General features: G+C 33.1%; 1 long non-coding RNA gene and 1 other non-coding gene across 34 annotated transcripts; one reads left to right on the forward strand and one right to left on the reverse strand.

Annotated features, from left to right (window-relative positions):
• Positions 1 to 117: 117 nt before the first annotated feature.
• On the reverse strand, positions 118 to 9,606 carry LOC111911817 (uncharacterized). 33 transcript variants are annotated; one of them, XR_008231076.1, is made up of 20 exons: positions 9,540 to 9,582; positions 8,895 to 8,927; positions 7,988 to 8,048; positions 4,246 to 7,896; positions 3,769 to 4,163; positions 3,515 to 3,583; positions 3,339 to 3,437; positions 3,165 to 3,268; positions 2,968 to 3,070; positions 2,706 to 2,874; positions 2,474 to 2,602; positions 2,301 to 2,401; positions 2,091 to 2,190; positions 1,701 to 1,766; positions 1,420 to 1,643; positions 1,231 to 1,302; positions 1,023 to 1,139; positions 766 to 861; positions 470 to 557; positions 118 to 348 (listed from the first exon to the last, which is right to left on the reverse strand). It is a non-coding gene; the product is annotated as an uncharacterized LOC111911817 (long non-coding RNA). The 33 variants fall into 33 exon arrangements; XR_008231075.1 differs by lacking the exon at positions 9,540 to 9,582 and adding an exon at positions 9,492 to 9,506; XR_008231074.1 differs by lacking the exon at positions 7,988 to 8,048 and having other exon boundaries at positions 9,155 to 9,606.
• Positions 9,607 to 10,808: 1,202 nt separating this feature from the next.
• On the forward strand, positions 10,809 to 10,888 carry TRNAL-UAG (transfer RNA leucine (anticodon UAG)). The gene has a single exon. It is a non-coding gene; the product is annotated as a tRNA-Leu (tRNA).
• Positions 10,889 to 13,252: the final 2,364 nt, after the last annotated feature.

The raw sequence follows: 13,252 nt of genomic DNA on the forward strand, positions 1-13,252 counted from the left end.
GCATGTTTGCGTATCATAATTTTAAATGTTAAAAAAAAAAATGTTTTTTATAGATTTACTAATTTTCAAATTAAATTTGCATTTAATGCCTCACAATATAAAATAAAATATCATATACAAAAAAATATAATCCATTTCATAAAATTTAATGTCTTACAATTCTATTTGTTACAATATATAAATTTACATGATGTGTAGTGGAACAAACAATGAGATACGCATACAATGGAGATGGATAACAAGACATCAAAAAGGAAAAAGAAGGGCAAAAAACTAAAATACGAGGCCACGCATGAGAAGCTCAGCTACTTTAGCAGCAACTGTGTTACGTGCAGCATCCTTGCTAGCCTGAGAATGAGATGCATATCAAAATATCAAATTTGTTAAGTAACTAGTTCCTTTTGTTTACTTTCCCAAATATTTTTTAAACATCATTTATCCGTACAGCACTCAAAGTAAGAAGACATACCTCACCCCTTATCAACAATGGGTTTCTTCCCTCATCAATTAGGACATAATCAAGTTCATCAACTATTGCAAAATGCAATGGTTTTGGCCTGATAAACATTGTGCTATTATTAATCCAAGAGACACTTCAAATGAAATCTGCCTTAGTAATTAGTATTAGTATGAAAAATGTGGTAATACCATCTCATAACAAGTTGCAATTACAGACGATAAAATCCCAACAAGCATCAACAGTGAAAACATATTAATCCAAGGGCAAATATGTAATTTTATATTCATGTCTAAAAAAAAGCATACCATGGAATAAGCAGCATACGGGAAGTCTGAAACTCCATAATGCAAACCATCAACAGTAAAAGCAAAAGCATTCAAAGGCTGACTAGCACTCACAAACTTTTTTCACAAAATCAAAACGCATCAGAAATATATATATATATATATATATATATATATATATATATATATATATATATATGTATGTATGTATATATATATATATATATATATATATATATATATATATACTAACAACAAGGGTATTATAGGGAGTTTACCAAAACCCCGGTTCTAGCAATCGCCAATACTCCAATGTCCTTAGTGAACAGTGTGACTATGGAACCAAATGAAACTCCCAATATTGCAGCCAAAGTAACACCCATCACAAAACCAATCTAAAGAAAATAATAAAACATTAATTAACTTTTATAAAATAAAAACATCTTTATATATTATATAAACAAAATAATTATTAATTAACATTACAGTCAACACGAAGTATGTGATATCCTTCACAGATCTATAATTCCCTTTTGAAACCGAACTAGCAATCAACGCCTAAAACAAAACAAAACAAAAAAATGGTTAAGAAGTCAACTAACTGACAAATAGTCAAACATTTTCCTTAAACTATATGTCAATTCAAGTCAAAGTCAACATTTGGTGAATTTATACCTGACCAGATGCAGCCAACGCATCTGTAATAAGGGAAACTGCCAACCAAACTTGCAGACATATATGATGAAGCAGTAGAGTAGAGTACCTTGAGCATTTCATTTTGTGCTGTCAGCAACTGGTCCCGCCCTTGCAACTGTACCATACTCATCTTACCAGCAAGTATGTCTGCTTCTTTCCCGCCCAGGAAATTTGTTTTCTTTATTCATTTAAGAACCAAAACCCTAAAAAACATTATATAGAATTATAAAAACTTCAAGAAAAGTCAAAGGGAATAATACCTCAAGAATATGTAGACGTCAATTCACAGGCAATTCAGCATTTAACACAGCAGATTTTATACCAAACTGTCAAAAAATATATAAAAAGTTTTATTAAAATCTATAATAGGTAAAAAAAGATTAATTTAATGGGAAAAATAATACTTGCTCAAAGTTTTAGTCTAAAACTTGTGTCAATTGTATTTGTAAATATAAAGACTTTCTTTTGAACAAGATCCAACTTCAAAATTGCAAGAATGTAAAGAAGCTTATCTCGATAACTACATTGTATCTAAATATAAAAGTAAAAGAAATAAATAAAGATTCAAGAAACTATAAAATGTATTAAAGAAATGCCCTAAAATAAGTTTGTTAAATAAGTATACAAGATTTTAGCTCTTAAGCTCTTACCCAAAATTGCTGAACATTTTTGGGGACAATTTCGTCCTTTCCATCACCAACTTCTGCTAAAGTAAGAATATAGGGATTGTGTAGATAAAGCTTCTTCAAGCTTTCAACATCATCATTGCAAAAATTTCATCAGAATTAATTGAATGAAGAAATTGCAGGGGTAGAAATGGAAATACCATCTTATAAGAAGTGATAATGACACAAACAAACCTTGAGGTAGCAGCCATGAGAAGGCATTGACATCTTTTAGGAATGTGAGTTTTGAGATCTTTGAGATTCTTTTCATATCCATATGTAAAAATAAGATCTGCCTGATTTACTAACATGAATCAGTACTTTAATAAAGAGTATTATAAATGTTACAGAAAGAAAAGAATCCATACCTTATCAAGAATAATAATTGAAAGATAATCATGAACGGATTTTGCTTGAAGAACACCTGATGAAAGACATCTTTGGACACAAGCTGGAGTAGAAACAAAGATATAAGGAGGCCCTGACAATGCTGTCGCCTGAAAATTGGAAAACAAAAGCAAAAATTACCAATTTACCGTTGATCTTTATAATATTGAAGAACAGAATTGGATTTTGTATAAAAAATTTACAAAAACTAACCATTTCAGAGAAACTTGGTTCACCCGTTAACTGAAACTTTATTTGGCAACATCATTTTTGCAAGAGGAAGTAATGCCCCTTGAGAAATCAGAATTTGTCTCGGTTCTTCACCTTCTCCTGCAACATTTCCTAATGCTTAAGCACACTGCTCTGCAACAGGCACTGAACTCTTTTTTAAATAACAATTACAAAATTAGAATTAAGCCATTGAAGTGATATGAAAAAATCAAGAAATATTAAAAACTAAGTACTTAACACTAACCTCCAATTTGAGCAATGAGTAAAGGTAATGCAGGCAATTAAGCTCTTGTTTCTTTAGGTTTTCCAGCAGCTATGTTTGTAAGACACCAAGCTGCTTCAAGCAACTGTATTATGGATCCAGAATAAAAATTAAAACATATTAAAAAGGGTATGCTAAAAAGAAAGAAGGTCATTACTAATATTATTATTGTTTATTACCTGCTCATCATGGGAACTGCTCTGTAGATAAGAGGGGTATCAGATCTTCAACAAAATGGATATAAATGTGTAAAGCTTCCAGTCTTGACCAGCCTGCCCTTGTCCTGTGCACCATCCATAATAAAAAGAATCATAATTTGTTTTACGCATTTGCCCCTGTTCATAATCATATACCATTCAACTATTCTTGCCTTCACTTCATGAATAATATATTTATCTGTACGCATCTTTTGGAGACCTGTTCAAGTAATAGTTATTGGCAACCAATTTTTCCTGCATAACCCAATTATTAAAAATTAAAAAATAATAATAAATTTAAAAAGTACAATAATGCCCTTATTGATACGCACCAGATGAGACTGCACATTTGCCATCTTCTTTTCATCAAACTCATACTCTTTAACAGGTACTTTTGTAGCCTTTTAACATACAACAACAATACTAGTATCAAAAATGGATTACACAAGATGAGACAGGGGCCTTGATTTGATAATCAAATATTTCAATACTCAGTGAAGCAAATAATCAAACACTTAGTGGGCAGTAAAAACTTAATTGTGTTGATTGAAAAGAAGTTTAGGGACGTAAAGGAGAAGAGGAGAACCTGAATCAACGAATCTGGCATATGGTTAGATGTTTTTACCAGAGACGGTAACAATGGTACTCATAGAGAACAAGATTAAGAAGCAGACACTACATTGATTTTCTAGAAAGAAAATGGCAAACAGTTAGTAATTGATCCAAAATCAATAATCGGCACATCACCTGCACTCGAATTGATGACATCGTTAGCTTCCCGAAACTCCAGCGACACTATTACTTGGCCTGGACTCCGGCGACTCATCTGACCTACACCACGACGACGTCAGTTGTACCAGCGACTCATCTAATCCCAAATCTGATCTTCAACCTTCGGTTTCTAATCTTCAACCTCGAACTTGAGCCCTATAGCTCCTCACAACCCCTTGACAACCTTTGAACGCCACCTCACACCCTCACCTGCAAATAAAAAAAGAAATAATAAGAAGGGAGAAGAAGGGTTGTGATCGAGCTAGAGGAAGAAAAGAGGAAGAATACGCACATCATTTCTTTCTTCTTTCTTCTTTTCGCTCTCCAACTCTGGCTATAAATACGAAAGCGCAAGAGATATTGAGAGGAGTGAGCGGGGTACTTCAAAATTTTGGGGGATTTTCCATGTTTCTAGTGGTGGCGGCTGCTAGGTTTTACAGAGAGTAGTAGGGGAGAAAATGAAAGAAGATATTACTATTTCAAATGTGTTATGTTTGATTAGGGTTTGCACATAGAAGGAAGTGAAAGTCGATCGGAGAAGAAGGGGTTTGCAGAGAGAAAGAAGGGAGAGAATGAAGTTGATTTGGCGGGTGTAGAGAGTAGAGAGGAAGAGGAAGCGGGTGTTCAAAATTTTGGGGGATTTAGTTTCCCCCCTGAGTCCCAGAAACGCGTGTTTATTAAAATTATAAAGCGACATTTGTAGAGGACGCCCTTTTTATTATAGGTGCCCTCCGTGTTTTTAATATTTTTACATCAGACACTAATTTAAGGACACTCAGTAATGCGCGACCTAAATCCTTAAATTTTTTGAAGAGATGACACTTTTTTAATGTCGCTCTCTAATGCGTAACATAAATCAAAGAGCGTCGTGTTTTGCGCGTCGTAAAAGGTCTTTTTTCTAGTAGTGTTCAAAACTTCATCATCAATTGTATTGTCAAATGTATGCACCTCTTCATCAGGTTCATGCTCACATTCCATTATATTTGAAATGTGTGAGTCCGTATCATCATCTTCTACCAAATCAGACACCTCCTCACCTGTTAACACCTCCTTATCGCCCCAGTCAAGAATAGGTTCATTTTGGTGGTCAATGTAGACATTCATTTTTAGCTCGTTCTTAGGCATGTAACCATCTTCAACAAACTCAAAATAATCAGCATCATTGTCGATTCTTCTAATACCTCATGCCAATGTTTCATTTCTATTACAATAGCACAAATTTCCACACCTTCTCTAGTCAGCTTTGTAACCCACAACACAAATTCTCTATAGTTCATGGTACCAAAATCCACATCACGAACCGACATTCTTATAGCGTCTAAGTACACTAACGGGTTTGGTGCAAACATTCCATTATAGTGAAAATCTATTGTAAGATTTACAGTCCACGGTTTCAAGTCCCAACTTCAATTCCAAACAATGAGCTCCTATTGCTTCGATCGATTGATTTCTGAGAAACCTTAATTAATCGGGAAAGATTTGGTTGTAATTGTGAGGAACCTAATTAAATGAAGTCGATTTCGGACAAAAGGGTGTAATGAACATGTAAGATGCCACATAATTTCTTTTAAGTGAGTTAATTTGAGCCAACCAGTTAAAACATGTATTAGCCGGTAATATTGATGTAAATTGAATACATAAAACAAGTTAGTTGGTTTTACGTGTACAAAAATAAAAGATGTTGCCAACATGTGAACCGACATAAGAAGTAGTTACCCTCCTAAGTCATTTTCTCTAAATTATTTCACATAAAGTAATAAAGCTTTGAAATTTAAACATAATAAATTAGTGAAATAAAATCTTAAGTAAACAAAGTTGTTAAACATACCAAAAAACAAATAAAATATATTTTATAAACATTAAATCAATATTTTGTAAGGATAACAAATTATGCTATCTATAAACATTTAGATGGTGTTTGTTTCTGAAGAGGTGGCGGGGTGGTGATGGTGTGGTGGCAGAGTTAAGGGTATGGACAAAGTGGTGGCAGAGACGGAGGTAGTGGTGACGGCAAAGGTGGTGGTAATAGTAAAGACGATAGTGGCAGTACGACAATAGTGGTGGTAACGACAACGACAATGGTGGTGATGGAGACGACGGTAGTCGTAGCAGTGGTGGCGGTATTAGTGGTAGTAGTAAAAAAAAATATCACATTAGTGTTATAACTTAGAAAACGTCTTTCAAAATAAGAAGTTATTTTTGATCTTCTGGAAAAAGATATCAAAAAACTTTTTTATGTCTTTTGTCTTCTAACAATAATAATAATTTTTTTAAATATTTTTCTGCCCACACACATAAGAGGTCAAAAAGACATTTTTGTCAAAAAAACAAACACCACCTTAGTCGCTATAGTTTTTTTTGGTATACGTCTTACCATTGAACTTGTTTAAAAAAAATATCATTATGGCCGGTTATTGTATGTTCAACCGGCTAAATGTAATTTTTACGGTAAAACATGAACTTTTTCGATGAACACACACATGATGTGTTTCGATGAAGAACTCAAGAACTTAAGCCCAAAAGTTGTTTGATGCTTAAGAACTCAATGACATCTCTGTTTGATCTTCACAACTTTAGAAGAAACCATGTGTTGCTTTGAAAAAGAAGTATCCAATTTCAAAAATCTTGGAATAGAAGCAAAGAGCTTGTGATAGCAAAACCAAACATCACACAATTGTTTAACCATATGATCAACATTGTGAACACCCGTAAATCTAATAAATCCAAATCTTTACCCAATTCAAGACCTCTTTTTATCAATAAAAACATCCACAGCTTTTCCAAGACAATCACATGTACGCCACAAATCATTCGGAATAATAGAATTGTGAAAATTCGTAACATAAAAGGAAGAAACATCAGGACTTACATGGTAATTCTTCCGAGTAATATCATGTGGTTGCTCCCTTGGTTCGAAGATTGTTCCCTGTTTTGTCCTTCCAAACCCAATTCCTAGCCCATTCATCATCAGGTCTCCATCTCGCTTCTATATTAAATTCAAGAACAAACAGCCACTCCCTAGCAACGGTGATCGGAAAATAAGCCGACAGCGACCAAGGGTTTGGGAGCGTTATTATTATTATTATTATTTGTGGAAAGATTGGTTTCTAACAAATATTATTAGTAGAATAATGTTACAGTTAAAGTATAAAAAAGGTTTAACAAAACAAAACATCATTAATATAAAAAATAATAGTCGAAAGTGATATTTTGTACATAAATGATATCTATGAGTGATGAAAAATATAAAAAAGTTCATAGTATATAGGAATAAAACTTTTTGTTGTGCATACAAAGACTACTGAGAAAGGAATCAAACTCAGGTCCCTTCATTATGAGAAAAGCATAAAGAGAAAAATGTGATAACCAGCTAGTCTAAAGGTAGTTAGTACGTGATTGAAACACAAAATATATATATATATACTAGGGACGTCTAAGGCCGTGCTAAGCACGACCCACGGAGGGTTCTTTGTAAAATTCTGCAAATATTTCAACACGGTAATTATTGGTGTATAGCATTTAAGTGTCAGGCAATACAGTTATAGTTGTTGAATGGAAAAATACCATACTTTTCCTGATGAAATTTCCATTTCATAAGCATTAAGACTTAAGAGGCTGGAATCTGATTAAAATCTCTCTATTCTACATAATTGTTGAATGGAAAAATACCATACTTTTCCTGTTGCAATTTTCACAGAACAAAGTTGAAAATCCAAAAGCATTATAGATAATACATAAAATCTGAATAAGTTAAATATCAAAAATGATTTTAAAACATAACAAAGTAAAAGAATCTTATACGACCAAAACCAACATATTAATAGTTGCAATGATGATAACGTAAATTGGCGAATTTAGTTTTTAGATATTAGGAAATCATAGAAGAAACATGCCACCAAGGTTTCAACATAAGATGCCCATATTTCATCAGCAACCCAATGACCTAGTATTAGAATAAAAAAACATCTCAAATAAATATTTAATCAAATAAAAACATTTACAACTTTATTACAATTGTACGGAAAAAAAATTACCTTCGTCCATGCCTTATATATGCTTCCACATCGGCAAATTAAAGTCAATAATTCTATAATTCTAATTAATATAAAAAAAACTTAAAGTCATGCTTTATAGACAACTCGTTAGCCGAGGGATCAATAGCTAATTAACGTTGCAACAAAAAAAAACTCATCAACATTTCCATGTCAATTCTGAAATAAAAAACAGAACTAAAAGCAAAATCATAAAACATTTTTGTTATAAAGCACATAGCCTATGTCGGTAGGATTAAAGTACGTTCCTATTCTTGCAATTTTCCCAAAACATTATATGAATCTATGTGATATGTTTGATATACCAGAAGAAACATAGGAAAGCCGCTATACAAAACAAGTTGGTTTTAGAACATAATCATGAAACCATATTTGCATGACTCAAACTTAAAAATAAACAATTGAAAAGCGACGCACGCAACCAACCTTGAACTTTCCATCCAGTTAGAAGGGAGAATTATATTATAGACTGATAATCATTTTACTTTACAAAACATGTTTAAATAACTTATATGTTCAATAGAAAGGATGCATCCAACAAGAACCTAAACGGCGAAGACTAAATGGTGCAAAATATGTCAAACTTAAAAATGATACAAGCATTCTAGCGCCATTTAACACTACAAAAAACTTTTTTTAAATCACATAATTTCAACAAAAAAAGTCAACACCATAATCCACTGAAGAACGGAACTACAATTATGGAACAACAAATCCTAGAACTTATAGCTGACAATGTTATTTCTCGCATCTATATTTCATATATGCAATCAAATTGGGCTTTTGTGTGGAATAGAGAAGTGGAAAAACTCACTGCGTTCTCTAGATAGAGACAAAAAAGGAAGAGAAATATAACTAAAAATGACAGATTAGTGACGAAAGAACATACCAGGCCCTGCATTTCGAAGCTTGCGTCAAATTCCTTCACCACCACCGAGAATGAAAATGCAAAAATATCAAATATATTAGAGCAAAATCAGTTAAAATTTAAAACGAAACAACCTATGAATAGAAACGGATGTAGACAGACAATCGACAATTCAAGTAAATCCTAATTGACTTGCCAGTTAAAATTGTTAATGCATAAGAGATGAAGATAAAAAATCGATGGGCATATAGACGTTGGAAGGGCTAGGGATGTTATAATACACAATCGATCAGCTTTCGGCATTGATGACAGAGGAGTGGTGGTAAGGAGTTAATAGAAGAAGATTCTTTCATGCGCCAATTTACTTCACCAAAGCACAATATGATAAGGGGGAAGCAGAAAAAAATGGATGGCAGATCGGTGTGTTCTTTGAAGTAGAGGAAAGAAAACGGGTAAGCAGTGAGAAATGAGAGAATGAAACGATCGAGAGAAAAGAAAGTCATGTATGGCGGTATATTTGGAAAGGAAAAAAGAGAAGTGGACAGTTGTATTCTCTCTGGTATCGATGCACGTGGCCAGCTAGAATGAGACAGTGGCAAGGCTACATGCATGACTCACCAGTCTAAATGGAAGATGGAAACTGGAGGGAGAAAACCATTGGCAAACCTGGGGTGAAGAAACAAATGGAGGCGGTGAGAGTGGAGGAAGAGTGCCTTACACGCCAAAAAAAAAAAACCCTAAGTGAGATACACACAACCTCTTTGAGCGGTAAAATTCCAGAAAAATCATCCTTAATTCCACAAAAATCCATCAAAAATCCACAAAAATCACCCCTTTATTCCACAGGCATCCATCTCATCCCACTTTCCTTAATTTTTAATGCACCAGCCTTATTTATATATATAAGAAACACAAAATATATATATATATATATATATATATATATATATATATATATATATATATATATATATATATATCCAAATTAAATTTGGGGCCTCAAAACCGTCATGAGGCCAGGGCCGTCATTTCCCCGTATTAGGTCGGGTTGTGAATTAGGACTTCCATAGTTGCTAATATTTAACTTGTATGTAAAAAAAGTTCTTTGTAGGGTGGATTTTATTTATTTTAATCGATAGTATTTAGTAAAATCATAGACGTTCATATTAGGGGTGAGCAAACCCAAACCAAAAAACCGAAAAACCGACTAAAACCGACGAAATCGAAACTGAAAAAACCGAAACCGAAACTGAAAAAACCGAAACCGAAGCAAAACCGACGGTTAGGGTTTGAATTTTCTAGAAACCGAAAAGACGGGTTCGGTTTCGGTTTTTACCTAGAAACCGACCCATCCAACCCAAGAAACCGACCCATACTTAAAAACGACAAACCGCCCCAAGAAACCGATCCATCCAACCCAAGAAATCGACCCATACTTGATTGTGTTTTTGTTGTAATAGACTATTTGGGGCTTTGTTTGTAACTTAGAATAGACTATTTGGTTATAAGACTCATGTTTCTTAAAATATTTAACTTCAATTTGGTGTTTTTTGAAGTATTTAACTTCTTGCTATATTTTTGGAAAATGGGTTTGAACCCAAAACCCACGGGTTTAAACCCAGAACTCCTCAGTGTATGGGTTGAACCAAAGAAACCGAAAAACCGTCCAAACCGACCTCAGAACCCAAAAAACCGAACCGATCAGAAACCGATCCTATTGGGTTCTGAAAACCAGAAACCGACCATTTATGGGTTGGGTTGGGTTTGGGTCCAAAACCGACCCATGCACAACCCTAGTTCATATGATATTTTGTATTTAGAGTCATAATTTGTGTCAAACAGCTCTTTTAGTTCAAGTTGCATTCTGTGGTTTCAAAGTTTATTTTATTTTGTTATAGGATCATTAAAGCTTAAACTATAGGTAATTAACAGTTGGACAGTTTGGCCGAGTGGTCTAAGGCGCCAGATTTAGGCTCTGGTCCGAAAGGGCGTGGGTTCAAATCCCACAGCTGTCACAGTTTTTTATAAGTTTTGAAGTGGCCATGAAAGTTGCCTTTGTGAGGCATGTAAACTTGTGTTTAGTGATATTTAAGTAAGATTATCACTCTAACATGTTTGAAACATGATGTTATATCATCATGATAAATACTATGTTTTGGAGTATTATATAAGTTAAAAGATTATAAAGAATATTGGATGTCACATGCAAATACGCTTTGTTCAAGACTTTTGGTATGCTATAGATTTTAGTTAAAAGTTTATAGGTGAGCCTCAAGGCACGATGATTGCTTGTAATTTAGCATCTAAAGCTAAACATATATTCATGTAGCTCTTTTTTTTATTTTATTATTGTTTTTATGCATTGTGCCTTGTTATAGGTTCGATGGCTCTCTAATTTTAATTAGTATTCAAAGCTGAACAAAAGTTTGTTGTTATTTTATGAATTTATCAAACTTCAAAACATAATGATATGACTAATTATTTAAGCACAAGAGTTAATATAGGGCTAAAGTGACATTTTCCCGAGTTTAACTTCAGAAATTAGGTAATCAATTTGACAATGAGATAAATTTATAACAAGATTACAGCATCAAGGTTTTGAAGAGATTGAGCGTAGTTTGAATGATTGAAAAGATGCTGGCATATAAAAAGCATTAAAGCTTCACAGCTATGATCATCAGCAGGAGTTTTGCACTTAATTTCCATGGACGATTGTTGGAAAGTAAGTAATTCGCCTATATATCAAGATTCCATTTTATACAAATTTAGAACAAGAAAAAATTAAGTACATTTTGGAAATCATGACTGTCCATAAGGGCTTGCTTCAGATCACATAAGAGTTTATCAGTCAGATAGAAGCAAATTAACCTTGTAAATTAGAAGCAGCACCATATAAATGTCCTCCTTTGATCTTTTCTTTTCTCTGATGATTTTATTTCAAACTTCATTACATCCACTGACCTTTGATCTTTTATTGCTTGGCTGTATGTATATAGGAGTGAGAAAAATACATTAGAATTCAATTAATAAGCCATGAATTTAAATAAAATACCATCGAAATGTAATTTGACAAATGTGCACCTTAGGATAAAGTTCATCACAGTTTCAAAAATATATGGAATCATATTTCAAGAATTAAAGGTGTGAAAATGGACCTATTTAATCACAGTTTCAAAAATATATGGAATCATATTTCAAGAATTAAAGGTGTGAAAATGGACCTATTTAATAAAAAATGTGTTAACATTTAATCATGGGTCAAATGCATCACTTTTTAAGCGACATATAGATTGGCATTTTAACATGGGTACAACCCTGGTAGCTCTTAGATGACACATCATCCAATATATTCATGATTCGAACATATTTGTATATTTGTACCAGTTTGTCTATACTCTATCAACATATTACTACTATTATTATAATGATTTCATAATTAAGTTGTACTACAACTTTAACAAATAATAATAATTCTAGAACCAATCTTAGTTCAAATCTAATACTTTTTTCGATTTCAAGACAATTGATTTGTTAATTAACCATTTTAATTCATTGTGCACACCCTTCTATGTTGACAATGTTAGTTTTATTAACTTATTCTATATATGCGGAAGCTTTCAAGACCAGATCTTAAACTCGAATCTGGATAAAAGAAAATAGTGAAGGAGATTGTGTACCTGCTTCCATTGAAGCTTTTGGATCTGAAGAACAAGCTTGGTTTTCCAGTTGATCTCAAGACAACTCTAAGAACCCTTTGCACTCAAGAAAAAACGAATTTGTGAATTAATTTCGTCCCCTTTGATTTGCTCCTCATCACATATATTTATAGATGGAGATAAACCCTAATGTGAGAGATGGAAGGGATCTTGAGAATCTTGAGTCAAACCGGGAACTCAAGCCACAAATGGTAAGTGAATATCGGTCCATCAACAATCTTATACACTTGCCATAATATTTGGATTTAAATGATAACAATATATATGTTCATTTATAGAATGGTCCCATGATTTTCTAACAATCTCCCACTGGACCATGAATATATAAATGTACATATAACCATATTAGCGCTTTAATGTATGTTATCATGATACTGGTACCCTTAAACAGTCTTGTCCATTAATCATAATTGTATAGGATCAATGCGGTCTTTGTTACAATTTACGTAACTAAAGCATCAATGGTCACATATATAAGTATAACTAACGACATAGATTAAACATGATGCGTGGTCACAAAATCAAAATTGATTTCCGACGAGTTCCTTTTTAACTTAAAGTGAGATCAAACTTCAAATAAGTGCAACTAATAATGAAATTTTACCGAATTCTTAAGTCTGTACAGAAAAACATAATTGTTCTTAAACCAAAATAAAGCACCCA

The sequence above is a fragment of the Lactuca sativa genome, chromosome 3 (genome assembly GCF_002870075.4).
Source record: "Lactuca sativa cultivar Salinas chromosome 3, Lsat_Salinas_v11, whole genome shotgun sequence".
Classification (NCBI taxonomy): Eukaryota; Viridiplantae; Streptophyta; class Magnoliopsida; order Asterales; family Asteraceae; genus Lactuca; species Lactuca sativa.